Source organism: Alligator mississippiensis, chromosome 2 (assembly GCF_030867095.1).
Source record: "Alligator mississippiensis isolate rAllMis1 chromosome 2, rAllMis1, whole genome shotgun sequence".
Lineage (NCBI taxonomy): Eukaryota > Metazoa > Chordata > Crocodylia > Alligatoridae > Alligator > Alligator mississippiensis.
Window position 1 is genome coordinate 51,588,130 of NC_081825.1, and position 23,875 is coordinate 51,612,004.

Sequence of the window (23,875 nt, forward strand, 5' to 3'; positions counted from 1 at the left end):
CAGCATGGATTTGTCAAGAATAAGTCATGCCTGAGCTACTTGATTTCCTTCTACATCAAGATGGCAAGCTTTGTGAATGAGGCGGGGAATCAGTGGATGTGATATACCTTGGCCGCTTGTACATGCCATGTGGGTTTACTTTGGTCTAAATTGAAGCAGTGGGTTTTTAAAACCCCACGTCAATTTAAATCGAAGTAAACCCCCGTGGCATGTACACAGGGTTGAGGCCCGATTCTTATCTGCCTCTCCAGCGGCAGGCAGAGTGAGAGTGAGAGTGAGAGGCCGGTGGGCTGAGTGGTCCCTGAGCTGTGGAGTAGGGGGCGGTGCTTCCCTCCGAGGTGGCGTCAGCATCCCCCAGGAGACATCTGCCCACAGTCACCCAGCCCAGGTGGTCCCGGGGGGCACCACAGCCATGGAGGGAATCACCGGGCCCCCACGCAGCTCAGGCAGACAGGCAGGCTCTGGGGAGGAAAAAAAATCAGGCTCACCGCTTTTTTTTTTTTTTTTTCCCCTTCAGTGGAGCCTGCCTGCAAAGGCTGCCTGAGCGGGCTGCCTGCACAACCCCTAAGCTGCACAGGGCCTAGTGCTTCCCTCTGCGGCTACTAAGGTAGCAATCTAAAACACCTCAGACATGTTTTATTTTGCTACATCCCAAAGTCATTTACCATGAAATATGCGGCCAAACATGCAAACAGCAGTGCCATTAATGCACAATAAACTGCCGAACGTGCAAACAGCAATGCCATTAAAGCAGTGCAAAAGGTCATTTAACCTGCTTTAAAGGCCAATTTTGTGGTGTGTACAAAGGCTCCTTGACTTTAGCAAGGCTTTTGACAATGTATGTCATGACATACTCATTAGAAAGCTAGTTTAATACTGTCTAGATGAAACTACTGTAAGCTGACACACAAATGCTCAAAGCAATTATCATACTCACAGTGTATGTCTACACATGTGCTTTAATACACAGTAGCCTATTTTACTGTGCATTAAAGTGTCACTTAAAAAAATGTGATTATAGTTAATGTGCTGTAAAATAGACTACTGCACACTGTGTCATTTAAAAACTGTTTGCATTTGTTACTGCACATTAAGGCAGCTTGATGTACATTTGTTTACTACCTCAGGGAGTTTTTGCACATGCTCGGGGGTGGGGGGTGGGAAGGGAAGGCCGCTTTAATTAGAGCAGCTCCAAGAGCTCGTTGAATGAGCTTTAGATAAAGCACACCTGCCACCATTTTGAAGCACAGGGATGCTGATACCTGAGACGTGGAGGCTGGCTGAAACACAGTAATTACTATGCTCCAGCTGACTCAATTAATCAAATCTGTTCCGATGTGCTGTAATTACAGCGCTTTGGAGCAGCCTCCTGGCTCATGTACAGGCACCCTCACTTTGGAGGTACTAAATTTAATGTGCATTAGGAAAAGGACCTTAATGCATGTGTAGACATTCCCACAGAGTAGCCATCAGTCTAAGTGTCTGACAGGGAGAAGATATTTGAGTGGGGGGTACCCAGGGGTCCGTCAGGATCTGGTACTGTTTAATATTGTAATATTAAGTGATTAATCAAGCAATTAATGATTAAAATATTAATATCAGTTCATATGAATTATTTAGAGGCTGAGAGTAAGTAAATCTGCAGAGGGAACCAAGATGGATGTAACTACAGACACTTTGGAGGACAGGACTGGAATTCAAAATGACCTTGAAAAACTGAAAAAAATGGTCTGAAATAAACTGGATGAAATTCAATAAGGACACATGCAAAGTACGTGACTTAAGATGGAACAATCAAATGCACGTATATACATTGGTAAATGACTGATCAGGGTGCAGTACTGCTGACAAGGCCCTGGGGATTATAGTGGACCACAAGCTAAACATGATTCAACACCATGTTACTGCTGCAAAACAAATCAATAGCATTCTGGGTTATATTAACAGGAGTGGCTCCTGAAAGTCAAGGGAAGTGATTCTTTTACTATATTCAAACTGGTGAGGTCTTATCTGGAGTATTGCACCCAGTTTTGAATATTGCCCTTCAAGAATAGAGAAATTGGAAACAATTCAGCAGAGAACACCAAAATGATTTGAGGCCTTGGAAATACAATTTAGAAAAGAAAGGTTAGAAGAATTGGGATGATTATTTAGCCTGAAGAAAAGAAAAATGAAGGAGAACTTGATAACAGTTATAGCTATTTCACTTTCTCCCAGAGTTGATACCACTATAAATCAACAGAAACTCAGCTTGTTGATGAAGTCAAATATGTAAACAGTTGTGAATGAGAGGAGATTAAGACCCAATGTTTATAAGTCATTAGAATTTAATGTTAAATCAACATAATTTTATTTATTACTGATCTGTTTAAATGAACGTTCAAATCCTGTGTTCTTGCTACTATGTTTAATTATATTGCTAACACGTACACAGTTGAAAAACTAAAGGACATCATCTTCTAATAGGTATATGTTTTGGGGGTTTGGTGTTCTTATAATTTGCAGTACTGTGAAACACTACAGTGGAAATATCACAGTCCTGGAATGTGGGAGATGGAAAGACTTTAAGAGGATAGGTAGATGGTAAATATAAAAACACTCTCAACCTTTATCCTTCAGTTGTTTGCTTGATATTTTCCTTTCATTTTAACCTGATGAACTGAACTGTTTTTTTCTCCTGTGAAGTACATCAGATCTAATTACAGGAGTATCTAAGGGAAATGCTTTGTGTTTGAAATCACGTACTAGGTTATGAAATGCTGATGTACACGATGTTCCGCTTGGGTCAGATCCATGTACAGATACAATATCAGCAGAAGTTTACGGGAACTCTACTAGCTGTTTCGATTCAGATCAAGTTAGCACGTCTCAGTTTTGCTCAAGAAGCCAGTATAACCATAGAAGAACAAAATGGAATAGTCCAGTGTAACATGTTTACTCACTGATATGAATGGAATTCAATACTTGAACAAATATAGTCTTATTTGAAGTACCAATAGCCATGCTCACTAGCTAACATTAAAAATAATAATAGTAATAATGAGGTCATCTCCAGATTCTATATCAAGGTTTTACTCTGCTTTTAGCCAGTTCGTAGTGAAGTCAGTGAGAGGTTTTGAGAATCAGGAATATAAGGAAATATATTCTCTTCATGGGCAGTGTCGAAAAGAAACATATTCAAATAATTAATAAGCAGGAAATGTCAGGAGAAAGGAAAAAAGGGGAAGAGTTCTCAGATCATTTCTGAACCCAACTATGGCTATCTTGGCAATGAAAAGATTCTCTCCCAAATTTTAGGCTGCTTCTACTAGCCCAAAGTCTACCAGGAAGTTGAGCATTTCTATGCCTTGTAACTAGAACTCCAAATTTTTGGCTCAGAAGAGATAATCAGTCGTATTTTCCTCCCTCTTCTTGGAGGGCTCCTGTTTTAAAGCACAGCGTTCTTGTTGGGGCCCTAGAAAAAAAATGCAGGAGAGTATCATTCTATACCAATACTAATTGACTATATCACCATATCTAGAGACAGACTCACTGTATTACGGTAATGCATTGCCTTGAAACTCTCAAAGCTCTTTGTGAGCATAAGTAAGCCCCAGGAGATTCTGACAGATCAGGAAACCAATTATATCACCCTTAATAAAGGAAGGGTGTGTCTTGATTTAAATAAATTCTATTTGGACTTCTGTTTATCACCAGAAGAGAGATGATGGGCTGGTTGAAAGCTTCTGCCAGACCCTAAAGATGCTGAAGTGCATTGGCTTGCTCCCTCACCACTTGTATCGATTGACCCATCCCTTCTTGTTTACTATGTGGGAGTTGCTACAGACATCAGTGGAATTTGCTCTTGAAAGTCCCATAAGGGAGGCAACTGTGGGGGATGCTGATCTAGCATAAAAATGTGGGAAGAACAGGCTCTTAAAGTAAACAATATTATGCAGTACTTTAGAACTCGAAAGAGTCCTGAGTTTCTGCATACCCATGCCAAAGGTAAACTTAGTGCCAAGCAGGTCCAGGAGTGGGACTATAATGAGGAGACATTCAGGTACCTATCTTAATCTGTTGACTAAGTACCACTGCTCTTTTCTAGTACAAAATCCAGGATGCTGCTTGCTAGTACAGTACAACCCATTTTGTTAGGCTGGGTTTCTACCCCTCCCCCCTGCAAAGATGAGGTTTAGCAAAGTAACTGGGGCAATACAGAGCTTTAGTGAAGATCTATGCAGGACTGCTGGGGCACTCCAGCTATTAGCCACAGCTTTTATTTCAAAGGGCACTGCTTCTTTGATCTGCTGGGTAGGACCACTGATGAGCTCCAAGCTGATTGGAAGAGTGGCACCTTTGCCATAAACGTTGCAGCAAACAGCTAAGCAGCTCATTCTTAATTTGGCAACCCACTACATATTAAGCAAGTCACACCCTAATACAAGTGACACAGGTTGTACTATACAATATCCAAAATGGTAGGGTAACATGTCAGGTAGGTCCAGGAATTATGAAACAGGACAAGAGAAGAAAAATGACATGACTGCATCACACAAAACTCCTAGAGTCCCAGAAGTCTGGTCCATAGTTCATATGGGGAACCAGGATTGGAAATTCAAGTTTCCATTGTACTGGCCCCCAGGCTCATGAAGGCAAGAAGACACTCTGCACCCTGAGCAGCAAGCATGAACACCACATGCCCCTGGCAGCTGGGGGGCCATGGCGAGCCGCGGCAGGGGGTGGCGGCGCTGTTGGCAGGGAGCAGTAAGTGACAAGCTCCCGCAGACAGCCGCGGCTGTGTCGGTGGTGGAGGGGGGTGGGGGTGGTGAGCACTGACCATCTGCAACCATCTGCAGATGCTGTTGGCAGCATCAGCAGTGGCCAGCAGTGATTGCGGACCACCTTTTCATAGGGGGTGCATCACCACGTTCAGGGGTTGCATGTGCACTTGTGAGCCCCCCTCTACGTGTCACCAATGGCAGAGAGCATAAGCACAGCAACTGGTGAACACTTTCCCCAAGGTGTTTTCATCTGTGTAAAGCCACATCTAGCTCTGTACCAAACAAGCACGGGCAACATGTTTTTCAGGGTGTTGGGGGATGAATTCAATGGTGGTATCTGCCCCAGTGAACTGATGGTTCAGGAATGCCTCACAGTGCTCTTTCCATCTAGCTTGGATAGATTCATTGTCATTGAGGAACACTGAGCCATCCTGCAATCACAGGAAAGTAGGACCATGGGAAACTGGGTCATAGATGGCCGTTGTTGCATGGCAAATGTTATGCATTTCATGTTTGTCAGCATAGAGCTAGATTTCTTTGGCTTTATCTTACCACTGCTGGTTTTTGATTTCCCAGATCCTCCTTTGAGCTTTGGCTTTGAGGAGCTGATACATCTCCTTCTTCTGCTGAGATGAGGTGCCATCTTGCCAAACAGAAAAAAGCCCTATTCTTGCACTGGAGGAGAGCTTAAATATTGGTGTTGCTCTCATTGAGTCTTGGTGTCTGTAACAGACAGCCTGGTACCCTCTGTTCCTTGAAGAGCAGAAGCAGTCTAGCCAGGGAGCCCTGCAGGCTAGGCAGGATACAGCAGCTGCAGGTTACCAGGGCAATAGGCTAAGGGAGCAATTAGCAGGCACCTGTGGGTGGTCTGCTGACCAGAGGTAGGTAGGGCCCTGGGAGTTTATAAGCCCAAGGCTGGGGCTGACTCGGCGGGGGGCTCTCCTTGGCAGCTGCAAGGGAAGGAGTTCCTGCCCAGGAAAGCCACCCAGGGACACTAGTCTGATTGCTCTGCTGCCTCTAGGAATGCTCGGACTCAGGGGACTCACAAGGAGCCAGGCTGGGAGGTATGGTGGCCCAAGGGTGAAGGAAGTTTTTCCCTCTTAAAGGGGCAGAGGACTACTTTCACTGTTGTAATTTATGTTATAGCCCGAGGGCTTGTGTTTATACCAGTGGTTTGGGATGGGGCTGTAAGGGGTGGTTAAGGAGGTCCCATTAGTGCCTGGGAGGCATGCAATAGCATTGGGCCCTGCCAGGGGAAGGCTCAAGGCTCAAGCAGTTATTGAGCCCAGAGTGGGCAGACAGTATAAGGCGGCAGTGAGATAGGGGGACGGAGCCTGGCACCAGGAGCCTGGAGCCTGGCAGACAGGGGCCAGGGGCCCAGTGATGAGAAAGAACAAGCAAGAGATAATGCCTCAAAGCCAAGTCTGACACAGTGGGCCCAGGCTAGAAGGCCTATCTAGAGTAAAGAGGCAGAGGCTGAGGAGGCTGAAGCCCTAACAGAGGGAACAATGTTATAGTACCACCTGTGAAGCATGGGACATGGTGTAGGGGAGGATTTGGAGCCATGCAATTAACCCTTAAGGCTTTGGATGCCCTGCCAGGCACAGTTGACTGTAGAGGCCCAGTGAGGGGCTGAGGATTATTGAGAGCTAATAGGGTTCTGAGGACCCTAGTGGGGTTTCAATGGAACCAGGGCTATGCAAAGTTCTGTGGGCAGTCTCCCTTTTTATCATTGTTCCATCAAGGTGTAGCAGGCGAGACGGAAGGGTGCCCTAGGAATGGAGCAGGGCACGGTCATGGAGCCTGCAGGGGGTGTTATGGCTGCCCCTGGGACCCCAATGTGCTACAGTGTCAATGGGCAATATAGCCAATGGATTCAGCACAGGCCATATGCATGGTGGCTTTAAATCCAGAGTTTCTCAATGTTGCCTTCATTTGTGAACAGGGCAGAGAGCTTTCTGTGAAGACAGTGATGAAGATCCTTACAGATCATTTGGTCTTGAAGAGTGTGGTGGGAACGCTGCCATGGAAAGAAACTCACCTAAAGGAGGAGAGGTGCAGAGCTGGCAGGATGCCACTGGGGACCAGAAGTGTAGCCGGAATGGGGCTGCTGAAGGAAAAAAAAAATGCCGCTCTAAAGAAAGAAGAGAAAAAACTGCCACAGGCCAGGGGAGATCCAAGAATGGTGCCAGTGCCAGCATGGACCCACTTTATGGCGGCGTGCCGACACCGATTCGCCAGCTGGCCCCCTGAGGGAGGCATAAAAACCCCGCTGGATGTTGATAAGGGAGGACTGAATGTGAGTCCTCCAGAGGGCCCAGAGCAGCCTGGAGCTGTTTGCAGCTCCTCATAGGGCATATGGTGGCAGTCCCAGGAGAGGTCAGCCAGGAATAAGTTCAGCCCAGGAAGACCTGACTACTTACCCAAAACAGAGCCCAGATTTGGCCAGCTGTGAGTGGGACGACATCCAACCTGAAGACAAGAGAGAAAAGGATCTGTGGGCAGCTGTGGACTCAAACCAGAGAGGGACCAAAGCACACCAGGGAGCAAGGTAATATGTGATGGGTAAAAGTGCAGGCCAGCTGTTGTATGGCCTGAAACGGGATGGTACACTGTTAAAACTGGGCTATACTGACTCAAAAAGGGACAACTAGTTAACCTGTGCTGTGACACATGCTAGTCATGGCGTGGAATTAACATATGATTGGTGTAAGGCAGGGTGTAGTGGAGGCAGAGTCCCGAGGCGGAAAGCCAGATGGAAAGATTGAAGAAGGGACCCAAGAGAGGCAGGACTTAAGATCATCCTCCCAATAACAAATTTATTTCAACAAAGACATGGCAGGAGAGAACCCCTGAGCACCGTCTGCAATATCTGACTGGATGGCGAACTGTCAACCACTAAAGGGATGGCAGTGCCTGAAAAGTCAGTGCAGGTGAAATGCACTACTGAGCGGCATGGGAAGTTACAAAGAGCTTTGGGGTTGAGAGTCCTTCACATTGCTTTTGGCTGTTTTTAGTGTTTTGGAGCAAGTTGGATATTCATAATAGATCTGGCAAGGCAGTGATCTATCCAGCAGTCATTGGCTCCTCACATGGCTTGTGTGATATGGACATCCATTCAATCATGGGTGATAACAGTAACATAGTCAGGGAGGTGCCAGTGCTTAGAGCAAAGGGGTCTCCAGGTGGTCTTGTATTTGTCACACTGTCTGAAGATTGTGTTCATGTTGACAAGACTATGCTCCATGCATTTTGCTCAGGAGAAGGATGCCATTGGAGTTGGCTTTCCCTACTCCTTCCTTTCCAATGATGCCACTCCAGAGTTCAGGGTCACATACAACTCTGGCACTGAAGTCACAAAGGAGAATGATCTTGTCCCCCTTGCAAGTATTAGTCAGTATGTGGTCAAAGTTGGAATAGAACTGTTCTTTGTCATCATCATCAGCATCAAGCATTGAGGCATATATACTGATGACGGTGGTGTACTGGTTGTTCCTGAGCTTACGACAGAGGGTTATAAGATGCCAACAAGGAGTTCTGTAGGTTGACTGATGATCTGATTCTTGATGGCAAAGCTGATACTGTAAACATGTCTGTCCTGGGCCGGTTCCCCCTTCTAGAAGATGTAGCATCCAACCTCTTCTTTTGGCTGACCCTGAGACAGTACTATCTTACAGAGAAGTAATCATCTCCACGGAAATGCTCACGTAGACAGTGACCAGGGCAGGCTGGGGCAGGAGGGTGTGAAAGTGCAGGGGCTGCCTGCCACCCAGTCCCACACTTTAGGACCCTCCTGTCCCAGCCAGTCCCTCTGCTGCCTGACACCACCAACTGGAGCCCAGGGATGACCCTCCCTCCCCTCTCCCCCCAAAGCCCTGTGCCATCCCACGGCTACTCTGTCCTGCCTCTAACTGTTGTGGTCCTGGGTGCCCATAAAGACACTTTGCCTGGGAGCAGCTGACTCCAGCACTAACTGCACCAGAGTTTATTTAGGCATACTAATTGCACGTGTAGATGTGCCCAGTGAAATCAAAGCCAGTCTTACTAGTAGAGTGAAAGGGGAAAGTGTTAAGACAATGATGTAATAATCCTGCACCACTAAATTCAGAGGGTGTTTTGGAGTTGACTTCAATCAAATCAACTAAGATCAAGCTGTAAGAATAGGTTGGAGGAATGGGGATATTAATGCGCCCGCTCTCCATATCAGTGAGGGCTAACACTTTCCTCTTATTTTAGTATGAAACAAGCAATGTAAGGAGAAACTAGAAAAGAACTGATCTATTCAGAAATGAGAAGAGGAGGACAAGGCACACAAAAGTATAGGAACCTAAGTCATAGAAGGGGGAGAGGGAGGGAAACGTTAGGAAAATCCTGCATTTTTATAACTTAGTTACAAAAATTATATTCACGAAAATGAGGGTTAATTTCATGTTGGTTTTCTAGTGACATGATATAGAAGACTAAGGTTTTATTATAGTATTTCCAATTTTAAATGTTTTCATGTTACAATAATATTGAATGCCTTGGTTTCCTTGACTAGCTCATATAGGGGAAAGAAGGGATTAATTGTATTTGGACTGAGATGGGGAGATTTGCTTAAATGTTCCATTAGTAGATAATGGACCTTAAAGCAACAAGGAACTAACTAGCTTATGTTGCCAGATCAAGTGGACTCCAGACAAACACCTAAAGAAACTTCCTGCTATTTCTGGTAATAGGGAGGTATACTTGAGAGAAGGGAAAAGCCCAGAGACAATGAAAAGTAGAGAGAGAGGCAGGATAACAGCAGCCAGAAGTTGTAAACAGAAATTGCCTTTGTGGCATGTAACAGGCATTGATTCCGAGCCAAGTTGCGGCCCACTCACCTGTTCCTGTGGCAACCGCCCGCCTTCTCGCCTGCCACGTCTTGATGTTAATTAGTTCAATTAAGATGTTAATTAAGCGGGAGGCTGCCCATTATAATGCCCCGATGCCAGGGGGCGCTCTGCGGCTCCAACCTCTCCTAATACTGCAGCCCAAGCCTCGCAGATGTAATTGCTGTTATCGCTATTCTGCTCTCTTTCGGGGCTCACTGTGCTGCACCCTTTCTGGGGCTCACTATGCCCACCCTTGGGCTCAATCGCCCCTCTCTGGGGCTGGGGTCTACGCAACCCATCTTACAAAATGGCCCCCTTCCTGGGAGCTCGCCCTGCCCACGCTGGGGCTTCCGAAATGCCCTTCCCTAGGGCTGGGGTCTATACACCCCGTATGCTGCACCCTCCTGGGTGCCGGGGTTCCCACACACTGCTATGGGTCCCTATGAGTAGGTTGCGCCCCCACTGGCGCCTGGCTGTGCCCCGCTTGGGCTTACAAAATGGCCCCCTTCCTGGGAGCTCGCCCCACCCACGCTGGGGCTTCAAAAATGCCCTTCCCTAGAGCTGGGGTCTATACACCCCGTATGAGGTTGCACCCTCACTGGCACCGGGGTCCTCACTTTACCGTGAGCCCCCTATGAGGCCTCCTCCAACCCCTAATAGCCTCACCCAAACCGCCGGTCACAATACACAACAACACAAACATAAACTAGAGCCTCCTGGCTATAACTCAGCTCAAAGCCACCTGGCTACAACTTAGCATTGCTCAACTCTAATCAAGCGGTACCTGCTGTGAGGCTTTTCTCCTCATCCTAACTCCAGGAGCTCCTGCCTCTCTGACTGCTGGCAGAGAACTGCTAGCCTGGCCTCAGCCCTGGGCTTTATGAGGGCCAGGCCCTGCCCCCTTCTGGCCAGCTGACTCACATTAGTTGCCCCGGCAACCTGCAGCTGTGCTCATTATGTTCTGCCAGGGCTCTCTCTCCCTGGCAGTTTCTCCTCTCTAGGAGCAGGAGCACCGAGGTGCCCTGCGACAGACATCATACATTTTTTTTATGGCATCACAAAGGCCAAGCAAACAGGCCTCATGTCCAGGCCTCATGTCATGACAAAAATGCTCAAAATTGTGGCTGCAGTGTAGGTAGTACGATTTTCTGCCACTATTTTGTGGCCAATGTCTGTTGATTTTAAGACAAGAGAGTATAGGCAGTCCAGAGCTGCCTATACTCTCCCACCACCTCAGGGAGGCTGTCCTGGGGCTTCAGGGGTCTGATCTTGTATGTCCCTGAAACTTTGGGAGTACCTTCCTAGGTTCCGCCTTTGGGGATTTTCCAGATGTTCACTGCCACTCCAGTGTGGTTCTGGGGCTGGCACTGCCAATCAGCTGACCCCAGCCCTAGGACCACACTGGAGTGTTACACTGTGGTACAGTCCTGGCATGAGTTCCACCAGAGTGGATTCTCTGGTATTCCTCTGTTTCCCTGTTTCTCTTCCGTTTCCCTGTTTACAGAGGGGCATCTGAGTATGGCACCTCAGCTGCTGGGGACCTGATTCTGTGGGACAATGGGTGACATCTATTTCATGCAATGAAGCAGATCAGCTGCACCAGATCACATTCTGCTACCGCTACATAGCAGTAGCATAATTAGGGATGGGTGAAAGAACAGCAGCCACTGGTGTTGCTGCTGGCTTGGCCACTGCAGCTGCCAGTCCAGCTGCCAACACTGACACCCAGAGCACAGAACCTGGTTGTTACATCTCTGTCTTGTAGTATGATGTAGTAGCTCACACCTTCTTCCTGCTCCTACCACAGCATCATCCATATACTCTGCACTGCTCCAACATTCCCTTGTTCACAGGTGTCACCACTTATGTTATCTGCCACTAGGGCTGTGCAAAGCTTCGGTCACTAATTCAATTTGGCGGAGATTCGGCGGCCAAATCTCCAAATCCAAATCGAATCAGGAGACCCTTTAATCTCTCTGAATTGAATTGGAACCCTCTGAATCGATTCAGAGAGATTCAATGATTCAGACATACTTCAAGGTACCAGGCAGCTCATGAATGCTGAGACAGTGGGGCAGATGGAGCATCCCATGGGAGCGCGGGGGGGTGGGGAGGTGTCCCCAGAGCACATGGCGGTGGACCCAGAAGTGTACCAGAAGCACTTCCAGTCCACTTCCGGGTCCACCGCCCAGCATACAGGGGCCCCACCCCCACACTCCTGTGGGATGCTCCATCTGCCCCACCATCTCAGCATTCACAAGCTCTGCCTGGTACCTTGTGGTATGTAGAAAAAACATTTAAAGTTGTGTCTATGGCCAAATCGCTGATTCTCTGAATCAGCATTGAATCTTCAGATTCAGATTTGGCTGAATTGAATCGGGACAGTGATCTGAATCAACTAATCAAATCACTGTCCCCTGATTCGGGCTGAATCTGAATCAAATATGGCCTGTTTCGCACACCCCTACCTGCCACACCTTATTCTTAGAAGTAAGATTTCTTAGAAATAAAGTCTAGCCAACCTGAATAGCTCCCTTCAGTTCTGAGGTTGTACTGAGTCTCCTGGTCTGCTACTTCCTGCATTTGGCCTCTTTCTGCTTAGTGCCTTTTTATCCATGTTAGTGCTGTTGTTTATAGTGTTATTACCTCTTGGTAGGTCCTCTCTTTCTCCACTAGATCCTTTTCTTTACACTACTTAACCTTCTGAATACACCCAGAATCTAACAGGTTAAGCCTCAATCTATTTTACCCCAGACTTAGATACCACTAGTTCCCTGGGTCTGTCTTTCTTCAGCAGGTACTCTATCCACCTGCTTGATCAGAACCACTTCACAAATGCAACCATTCCCTTATATCTCTCTAGGGGCATGGCCTCCAGCCTGTCTTGTTCTTTTTAAAGGGCTGTGCCCCTTCTTCCCTGTAATGATTAAAGGGTCCCCAATACATATGGCCCATTGTTTCAATTCCTGAATCTTGAGCCCTGATCCTAAAAACACTATTTTGGTGAACGAAAACAAGTACTGTTTTGTAACTCCTACAGTACAAAATCAAAGTTTAAATTAGCTGTTCATGTCATTGTCACCTGAAAATGTTGTCTTCAGCTGCTGAAAGAATGTTCTCTCTTACATCTTGCCAAAACCTAAGCCTTTCGCAGGAAGGGCCACATTTAAATTGAATAAATAAAACATTTTTTCTTCATTATCACCAAATCATCCTCTTGCGCTTCCCTTTACATATTCTTTACCTGGCTTTCTGACCTCCTTGTAATTTTAATTAATCAATATTGTTTCTGTATAAATAGTTTCCATGGTGTGTGTCTGACACCTTACCTTTGCTTGGTATTTTATCAGCGCTTGTACTTACGCTAACAGTCACTATGGAATGCACCTAATGTAACCCACACCTTAAGCCAGTAAGCTGCTGAGAAAGGTTCATAACATTATTTGTTATTTTGAACTTCAAAGAAAAAGATATGTAATGGCATTAAGATGTTCTGAAACTAACTTTCAATATTTTCACAAATTTTACATATTTCTAATTCAAGATTTCTTAAAGTATTATTTTAAGAATTGTATGATTAGAGAATGGTCAGTAAGAGTTTTGCCTTAGATAGCAGTATATGTGAACATTCACAAACAGAAAGCCATCAAGATCTGATGTTACCAATAATGCTTGCTGTTTAACATCATGATCACTGAATATTTCTATTGAAAGATTACTAAATAGAAATATTATTTGTATTTTTAGTATATCATGAGCTGGGGAGAGCACAGGGTAGCTAAGAAATTTGTGCATGTGCCAAAACCAAAATCAGCAATGTCCCTGGTTTCCAAGCAAATATTTGAGTACTTCCAGTCTGCCAGCTTAATATGTCAGTTTCCCATTACCCTTTAGTCTTAGAGAGAAGCAAGTGGGGACTTTCCCCAACTCTTGATCTATCATGGGAGATAAAATCCCCTCTTGCACATACCTTGACCTGAGCAGGGATGTATATATCCTTTGTATGTCAGTACTTAGAGCTAACATTCCCCCTGAGGAAAGACAGTGATACAGTTCTTTGTTACCATCATAATATTTTTAGTATCATTTAAATCAATCAAGTTTTGTGTTCATGAAGTTTGATATAATGTGCATAAAATAGCAAGTCCATGATTTATTGGTGGATGACAGTGCCTGGTGTTAGTTACTACCTCTGCTAAGTTTGCAATTGGAGAGTTGCCACAACGTATTATAGAGACCAGTTTCTTTCTAAAATAAATCAAATTGTTTTGAATCAGCAAATAATGAAATTATAGTTTTGTTTTTCCTGTAACATCCCATTGTGATTTAGTTAGCAAATTAACATTTGCTTTTCTGTCAAAATGAAGTGCCTTTGCAACTGAAAAACTGATGCATAATCTTTCATTTTCCCAGTACTGTGAGCACATACAGATTACATATATAAAATGAGACTTAACCTTAAGTATTCTCAGCAGCACTTTTCTGTGTGAGTCCCTTCTCATAGGACATTTTTTGTGCAGCTGATAAACAATGAGGCCCATTTTCACCTCCTCTCTGATTAGGAGCTGTACTTTATTACTTTCCTCAGCTCTGCCTTCTTTCATAGATTTCTGGTTAGACACTTGGCTCTGTTAGGTTTGCTTCTAGTTTCCCCACTATCAGTTCATTTCTCTTTTCTCCAGTCCCAGTCAGCCTACTCTCCCTATCACCTTTCCCTTTTACTAGCAACTGTAGTGAATATTCCTGTATCTATTACTTTCTTCTTTCTTCAGGTAATACTGGTTGGTAATAAAACTTTTAAGCCTCATAACTCTAACCTATTTCTGTTTCTCAAAAGAGTAAAGGACAAGAAAGAATTCTGACCCTCAAGGCCAGTGGTTCACAACTTCGGGTTGTGAACCAAATGAGGGTCGCAGGGGCAACCCTGGTGGTGCTGCACACAAAGGATGAGCCAGGCCACATACCAGAAGCTCCCCCACCACCTCCACTCCCAGCAGCAGGTCAGGCCAAAAAAATGGGAACCACTGCTCTAGACTGAGACAGGAACCTTCAAAATAGTGAAAAGAATCAACTCATTGTCCCCCGAATCGGGCCAAATTCAAATCTGAATCAAATACTGCCTGCTTCGCACAACCCTAAAGCATAGTACACTATTTAATATAATTGGTCTCAGTAAGATAGATCTGTTTAATTATAATTCCTGGATAAAAAATAGAGCTGGACAATTTTTTGGCTTTTAGTGTTTTGGAGCTTGCTCCAAAATAGTTTATTCACTAAAACAGCCAACTTGCTCCAAAATAGTTTATTCACTAAAACAAGGGTGAAGCTTTCTCAATCTTTCTGGTTAATAATTAAATGCTGGTTGGGCCACAGAGACTCTGTTACTTTCTGGTTAGGGTGGTCACCTAACTTGGATTCAATTAATGCTCTTAATGAGCAGTCCCCAGCTCCAGTAATTCAGATTCACAGTGAGACTCTAGAGAACATTGAAAATTTCCTGTACCTCAGAAGCCATCTCTTGAAGAAGACTGACATTGATGAAGAAATCCAACATCACCTCAAATGTGTAAGTGCAGCCTTCGGACACCTGAGGAAAAAGGTGTTAAAAGATCAGGGCCATTTGTAGGTCCTCCTCTGTATGTACAATGACAGCACAATCATTGGCGCAGCGAAGTTCCACAATCAAGGCCAAAGTAACTTTGGTTCTGGCACATAGGTGGGAAAGATTAAACGGTTCCCATGCATCTTGTACTCATTGCTGATGACATGTAGCAGATGGTCACAGATGAATATCTTGATGACTGCAACAAAGACAGAAAACAGAGTTGCTGTGATCATGCAACCCAGCTTGATGGCAGTTCAATGACAAAGGTCAGTTCAAATGGCTCTGTAATGGACTCACTGCATAGGATAGAGGCAGTCATCTGGTCATGAAGGAGTCTTAGGATGGTGATAAATTTTCCTGTGCAGCCAAACTTCAATAAGATCTTCCATACAGCCTCATGGTTAACAGAGTTGAAGGCATGAACGGTGCATGCCTCCTACGACTGTGGGGGGCATGGCTGCACTGGCGGCAGTGGGAGCATGGCAGTGGGAGCACAGCGGTGAGTGGGGAGCTCCTGCAGATGCCACCGGCACTGTCAGCAGCAGGGGAAGAGGGGGTGGCAAGTGGTCAGCAGTGGCGGGGTGGGAGTGGGATTGCTGACCACCTGCAGGTGCCGCCGGCAGTGTTGGTGGAGGGGTGTGAGTGGCGACGGCCCGCAGGTACCACCAACAATGTTGGTGGCGCCTTTTTTGCAGGGGCTGCACCCCCTACACATTGCCCCTCATCAAAGGCTTTGGTCAAATCGATAAAGGCCATATACAGCTCCTGCTGTTGTTCTTGACATTTTTCCTGGATCTGTCAGGCCACAAAAATCATGTCCATGATGCCTCTTGATGGTCTGAAGCCACATTGAGACTCAGGAAGGATTTCCTCAGCAAGAGGGAGCAGTTGGTTCAAGAATTTTTGAGCAAGGATCTTCCCAGTGATGGGGAGGAGGGCAATACATCAATAATTTCCACAGTCAGACTTATCTCCCTTTTTAAAAATGCTGACATAATTGGCATTCCTTAGGTCAGTAGTGTTCCATATTTTAAGAAACAGTGTGTGGAACTTGTTGGTTATAGTCTCCCCACCACCTTCAAAGACCTCAGCTGCTATGCCATCAGGGCCAGATGCTTTGTTGCTCTTCATCTGTTTTATTGCCTGGTGGACTTCTTCAGAGGTTGGTAGATGGGTAAGTGCTTCCCTTATTGGATTCTGTGGGATGGATCTGATAGTTTTATCAGTCACCATTGGTTGTCATTTCAGGAGCTTTTGATATGCTTTATGTGAGGAGGCTGTTGCGCATCACCCACTGCACAGATCTTGGTGAATAAGAAACCTATGACCATTGGCAAGGAGATCCAAGACAACTGGAGTTACTTTCCCACTGCAGCCTTCATCCTCCTTTGAAGCCATTGAGAAGTATGCCTACTGCATCTACCTGCTCCACCATTCAAGTGAATGAAATATCAAGAGGATGAAAATATGTTGTCTCTTATAATCTACTCTTTTAATATACCACTAGTGAACATTAATTGTAGAAAAATATTCTGTATGTTAGAATTTCTTAAATTTCTAAACTAAGAATGAGAAAATTTCCAGTTAATATTTAACAGAGCCATCCAACTGATGGCACATGACCTACATCTGGCCTGTGAAGGGTTAAATTGCAGCCCTCAGGCTCCTGCCTAGCCACCCTTGCTTCAGTTGCTATAGCTGTGGTGGCTGGAGCCTCTGGAGCAGAGCAGGAGGCCTGGTGAGTTCAATGCCCACATGTCAGTGCCAGTATGAGGCTCGGATGGGGAAGGGGTGGCTTTTGCTGCTTGTATGGCATCAATGAGGGGAACCATGTGCATGGTGGTACAAGTCAGGGAGCTCACTTCTTTAGGGAGGGGAAGGAGAAAAGGGGCTTGCTTGCACAGCAGTAGTGGAAGGAGGAATCCTCCATGTGGTGGCGGCAGTGAAGGGGATTGTGGGGTGTTTTGTCATCTGCTCTGGGAGATGGAAAAGGGCACTTGATTTAGAGTGGCTCTGAAAGCTGCTTTAATTAAAGCACCCACAGTGTCTCGTGTATCAGCATCCACCTGCTTCAAAAATGGCGGCGGGGAGCTTAAGCTCATTCAACAAACTTTAAAGTGCTCCCACCACCATTTTGAAGCACTGGGATGCTGATACATGAGGTGCAGAGACTAGCTGAAGTGCACTAATTAGCACACTACAGCAGACTTGATTAATTAATCTTGATTAATCGGGTCTGCTGACACACTGTAATCCATAAACCGTCCTGTACAATCCAGCTGCTCTGTATCACCCAGCTACTCTGAAGTTGGACAGCCTAATTTAAAACATTCAAACATTTTAGAAGTATTTTACATCTCCATTTAAACTTCTTTTGATTACATTACACACACACAAATGTGTGTACGTATGTATTATAATTAATTAAGATCAGTTTTGTATTCCTCATTGAAGCAAAACTCCCATGGGCTTTAAAGGGACTAAATAAGAATCCATTGAGCCCTTCATCTTTCTATACGAGTTAATCCTTCTCACACATACATTAATTTATTGCTATCTTACTGCTAATTTACTGAATTCCATCCGGTCTGTTTCTGGTTCTTAATGATCAGAGATGAACACAAGAGGAGTTTGAATTAAGCCTTGGATAAAAGGCGATGTTTAAGATAATTTTACTCTGATGGCAAAATGTCTTTAAAATTTTAATATCACTTAAATCTATGGAAATAAAAAATGTTCAAGCCCCTCATTCTATTTCTAACAGATGTGAAACCTGAAAGATGCTCCCCTTCGACTGATGGATGTGACAGGTTCGGATCAGAGGTATAGAAGATAAAGTGTGTATGAAAGAACGGTATGGAAAGATTATGGCTAAATGCTAAATAAAATGAGTATCTCTGAGGGGAATCTTAGAGGGGTATCTCAGAGAGGGAGATAGTGAGTATTTCTGAGGGGAAATGGGTATCTCTGAGAAGAAAAAACTAAATCAAAATATCGACTTGTTCAGTAAACATGATAAACTAACTGACAACTGGAAAGCATGTAGAAGGATACTTAGTGCAAAAAATTCAGACAAAAGACTTGCTTGCATTTGAAGGAATGTAAAATAATAAACATTCACAAAAAATAATCTGCATCTACAATAGTATTGTACCTTATCATATCAAGGAATATGCACATTTTCGCCAAAAATAAGTTGCTGGAAACGAGTGCACAGAAAATACAATAAGTGAAGTTACAATATGTGAAAAAATATGGTAACAGCAGTTTCTGTTGCTTAGTCCTTGATGAGGCAAAAGCAAAAGTAAAGTTTGCACACAACCCACAGGGAGAGAACAATGAGCAGGCTTTGCTTCTTAGTTACCCTTACTCACATTACTTATTGGAAGGAAGGCAAGGTTCTTTGGGTAGATGAGGTATCTTTTATTAGTAGTTGGAAAAAAGTTCTTTGCAAGCTTTTGGTCACAATCACCCTTCTTCAGGCATTGGGAGTCTCTGCTGTTCTGAGACTCCAAGGAATGAAAAAAGAAGCCAAAAGTGTGACAGGACTTCAGTGGGAAGGTAAATAGGTGAAAATTAGGAAAACAAAAGGTAGAGAAGGGAAGGGAAAAACAAGAGGGGGGGGGGGAAACAAAGGTAAGTAAGGGACACTCTACTGTAGTAGTTTTCCAAGGTAGAAAAAAGGCTGTCTGTGAAAAAGGAAATAGCTGGAAATTAGGAAGACAAAGGGTAAAAAGGAGGGGAGGGGAAGAAGGTTCCCCCCAAAGAAAAATGTGAAAAGTCAGGTCTGGCAGGTACCTGGTGAATCAGATGTCAGGCAGGTTGTAATGTGTCATAAATCCAATTCTATATTGAGTCCATGATTTTTGTATCCAGTAGATTTACGAAGTGAAGTTTGCAGGCTTGTCTATGGAAGGTGTTTTGTAAAGTCCCTTTGAGGATTAGAACTGAGAGATCGGCACGGGAGTGGCTGTCCTGTGAGAAGTGGGCACCCACAGGTGATTGCATATTCTTGTCTTTGATAGATTTTCGGTGTGCGTTCATTCTGGTGTACAGTTGTTTGGTCTCTCCTACGTATTTTCCATCAGGGTGTTTGGTGCACTGGATAAGAGATATAATGCTTCTGGAGGTGCAGGTGTGAGATCCAGGAATGGTGATAGTTCTGTTGTGAGGTGTAGTAATTGTGGGGGTGGTGGAGATAGGTTGGCAGGTTTTGCATTTCTTGTCCTGGCAGGGTCTCGTACAAGTCTCATGTTATTTGGTGAAATGTTGTCCTCAAGGAAGTATGATACTCTTTCTCCTTTGCCTTTGGGAGGAGGGATTCAAAGAGCTATTTTACAGTGGTGTAAAGCGTGCAAGTTGCAAAGCAGAGGAAAGCAAGTTCACGAGGGTCTTTTAACTGGATTAGCAAGAACTCTAGAAACATATGGCCATTGATGTGGCTACTTCATAAAAAGAAAAATTACAGCCCGCAAATACCTTTTTGAGAGAGTAGAGCGAACTCTTACAATAGCAACTGGAATGGAATTAGGGGATAATTAGGCCATGGATTATAAGTAAGGGGGGGGGTGCGCGCGCACATACGCCCCCCACTCCCGCCACCAGGGCCAACCTCCCCCCCCCCCCCCGCCAACAGCAGCGCGCGGCCCCTTAGACACCCCCCCCCCCGTTGCTACGCGGACGGAACCACTGCGCGGCGCACGAACACTTCGCCGGGGGGGCTCGGGGCGACGGGCGGCGATAAGCACAGAGAACCTCCCCCCCAGGAGGAGAGTGGTAGTACCCTTGTTTCAGTGAAACTGCCCCACAGCCGCGTTCCATCCGGTGCGGTCTGGGGGCGGGGCCGAGCAGAGGGGGCGGGGCCCGCCCCGCCATCTCCAGAGGTGGGGCAGAGATTTGGGGTCCGCGCGGGCTTCGGCTGCTCCCTAGCCTCGGCAGCGCGGCGCTCAGGTGAGCGCGGGGCAGCCCGTCGCGGTCCCCTCCCCAGTGCCCACGGGTCCATCAGAGCCCGGGAGGCCGCTCCCCTCCCCTGGTGTCCGGCCGCGGGCGGGGCGGGGCGGGGCGGAGCTGTTGCCCTGGTAACCGGAGTAAACTGCTGGCGGCGCCGCCTTGCCGCGCCAGTGCAGAGCGTGGCAGGCGCTGGGGCTGGGGCCGGCGGGGGGCAGCAAGCAGAGCAGGAACGGGAGAGGGGCAGGAAGTAGAGCAGTGAACTGGACAGGGGCAGAAGGCAGAGCAGGGGATCGGGAAAGTGGCAGAAAGCAGAGAAGCAGATTGCTCAGGGACATCAGGGCAGGGAGTGGAAAGCAGCGTGGGAAGGGGCCAGGGGCTGGGAGCACAAAGCAGAGCTGTGGATCAGGCAGGAGCACAAAACAGACCAGCAGCTTAGGTAGGAAAAAGGGATTGGAGTAACTTTCCGAGAGGCTGCGGAGCTAGTTATATGATGCTTTTGGTGGGACTGGTGCACTTGCACTCATGCTAATGTAGCAGATTGCCATAAAATCCCTAGCGTCAAGGTAGTATAAAGGACTTGTGCACTGGAAAACATTTTGTGCATGTTTATAGAAGTGTTTATTCTTATCCTCACTTCTGTATAACTCACCTTTGTGTTATGTTTTGAACAGGTTTGATCTTTTACTTAATAAGGGGGTGTTAATAAATTAAATGTGACTGGCCTGCTGCAGCTTATTTGGGCTCTAGAGTTTAGCAGTGGCAGCAACATTTGCAATAATCAGGACAAGGGATACTGCTCAAGCAAGTGGTCTCTGTAAAGTAGACTCCATATTTTAAGAACTGGGGATTAGTGCTGGATCTGGAACTCTCTAAAGCTGGAATGAGTTTCTTACTCCCACTGTATTCTTACACTGTTGAACTTGTGGAATTGTGACTTCCATGAGCTGCACTTGATTTGTCTTTTACTCCTTATTTGGACTAATTCTTTGAGCCTCATCACAGATCATGGAAAGTGGGGAACCTGTCCTTCGGCCTTCACTGTTAACTGTGGATACACACAGGACTTTCAGAAGTATAAAGTAACTGTATCAGCATAATTTGTGTCTCTGATCAGAAGATTTAGTATGCTGCAGTATACTTGATACGGTTTAGAAACTGGTAACCTTGACCGTGACCACTTTATTTTGTATTCTATTGCAGATTAAAACAATAGGCCACTTGTTCCCCTGAATTCTGATTAAAACAGCATCAGTCTACCTAAACTTTCCATCAGCCAATAAGACCAGCTATTGATAACCATAGAAGCTGGCACAGAGTAATGGGAGATGCTGTAGAAAAAGATATCTAACTAATGAACCAATGATACAAGGAACCAGTCACTTGTCTAAGGACAAAGTGACATTGAATAGAGTAATAATAGTCGTTCCGGATGCCCCCGTTCTTATTGGGGAAGGTGTTAGTGATGTTGTGATGTGATGAAGTATGAATTGCATTCAGAAGTTTGCCTAACTATCCCAAGTATCCAGATGATACAATAAAAGAAATCTTTGCCTCTTATTAGGGAATGCATGTACTACATCTAAGCCTTTCACACATTGCTAAGGAGAAAGCCTACCATATTCTTCAAAATGATGAGCTCTGGTATGTTATCCTGAATGCCTTCAGCCTGAGTAGATTTGATTTAAATCAAATCAGTTCAAACCATGGTTTAAATCACTGGTTAGGAAAAGGGCATTCTTGTTTGATATAACCTTAATGCATATTTTTCACAACTCAGAGATAGATGTAGGTTTCATTTATAGAAGGTACACACTATACATTTTAAAGCAGTGATTTATTTTGATATTTTTAGATTAATTTTGCAGCTGCATTAGAAAACTGAATTACAACATTTTAAATTGTTTTTAATCAAAACAACAAGCTTATATGTTTTAGAGATTTTTCTTCAACAACACACATGTATAATTATTTTAACAAAACAAGCACAAGTATATTTGAATTTGTAACTATTTTAGTTATAAATGTGAAATGTGTTTTTTAACAAAAATTAAATAGATTATTTGAGCCAGCTCAACATGAGAAACTTTAAATACTGGGTTATGTGGCAGCAAACTCAGTCTTCACCTTTCTCTTCCTGTTTATTCATAGACTGGAAAAGAAAGACAAGCATTCCTGTTTTTTCAGTTCCTAACCGATTTCTCAATTTTGAACTAATTCATTCTAAGGAAGAAAATATTTTTTATTAAAATGTATATATTATACATTTATTATAAATTTATTATAGTTTGTATTATGGAAGGATGATTGCTAGATGCCCATGTCATAGCCAACTCCTCTTCTTCAGCAGTTAAAGATTGACCCTGGTACTGAGTATTGAGAATACCGGCAAGAAAATGAGCTGGAGATGGTGTTTGGTCCATTCTTTTTTTTTTTTTTAAAAATAATGCCTGTAATTTAACTCTGTCATTGCGCATTTCTCCTTTCAAGGTCTCGCCCAGTTCCTTCCAAATTTCAACAATAAGCAATCAGCAATAAAACAGTGATTTCCCTGCAGTTTGTTCAAGGCTACAGAAATAGGCTTCAGGATAGTCAGCATACATTCTATATTTCTCTTTAGCCCAATGTTGAGAACTTTGGGTATGACAGTTCCATCTATTTTGTCATGATTTTCTTCACAAATTGTCATCAGATTAGGCCAGTTCTCAACATATCGCTCAAAATAGTCCATTACTGAGTTTCATTGCACATCTTGTGGGAGACTGAGGTTTAGTTCTTCCTGCTTTCTTCAGAGCAGCTGCTGCAAAGTGGTTGTTATGGAAGTATTTAGCCATTTCAACAAATTAGCCTTTATTTCTGGAGCACTGAAGTCCTTGGTTAAGAGGTGCATCAAATGAGCACTGCAGCCATATGTTATTAGCTTGAGTTTTCTTCACTTTCTTCTAGATTTCTTCTCATCTTTGATACATTTGCAGCATTGTCTGCGACAAAGCTGCCTCTCAGTTCCTTCTTGCTGCCTATTGTAGGAAGACCGAAGCCTTGCACTGTCTACTTAATATACACTGTGTGATCTCTGCCATAAGATTTCTTCTAGATTGTTTTGAAAGGAGCTTCTTCAGAGCCCAAGAATAAATGAGAAGGGGAAAAATTGTACAGGGAGCTCAGGGTGGGCAGAGACTCCACTGCACAGTGGAGTTGCAGGAAAGTTCAGGTACCACTTTAACATAGACCCTCCCCTTCAGAAAAAGTTTGAAGGAGTGAACTTCCAATACGACTTAATATAGAATTGTATCCCTCCTATAGAAGTCCTACAGCTAACTCAACATGTTAGTACAGTCCTGGCTAAATTGTACAGGTTCTCAACAGAAAGGCTCAAACAGTACCACTCAATTTCCTGCAAAAATAGTGAAATATGTATGCCAGTTCTGAAAGCTCCCTGTAAAGAATTAATTTGACAAAAATGGAGAAAATGCTTTAAAAAAAAAAGAAAAATACAAACCCTCCACACACCATCACCCATCACATCACCATGTTTTACTAAATACTTTTACCTTTTACTAAACACTTCTACCTGGATGCTTTTTTTTAATCTCTCCCATTAAGAGTAAAAACAGGTAGATCAGGAGATTTAAAAAATCACAATAAATCCACTAAGTAGATTACTTTGGGAAAACTTGAATTCTGTAGTTGTTAGATTAAGATCC

At 44.5% G+C, this 23,875-nt stretch overlaps 1 protein-coding gene across 6 annotated transcripts in view; it reads left to right on the forward strand.

Moving 5' to 3' along the window:
- NSUN7 (NOP2/Sun RNA methyltransferase family member 7) overlaps window positions 1-23,875 on the forward strand; it is a 70,306-nt gene that overhangs the window by 9,042 nt on the left and 37,389 nt on the right. For 2 of the 6 annotated variants that reach the window (XM_059721665.1, XM_059721661.1), the window contains exons 2-4: window positions 1,621-1,771; window positions 16,473-16,628; window positions 17,989-18,078. The gene's annotated coding sequence lies outside the window, so the exon portion shown is untranslated. Of the gene's footprint in view, window positions 1-1,620; window positions 1,772-16,472; window positions 18,079-19,108; window positions 19,223-20,091; window positions 20,175-23,875 lie in introns of those variants that run through there. The other 4 variants (XM_059721663.1, XM_059721662.1, XM_059721664.1 and 1 more) reach the window with 4 other exon arrangements.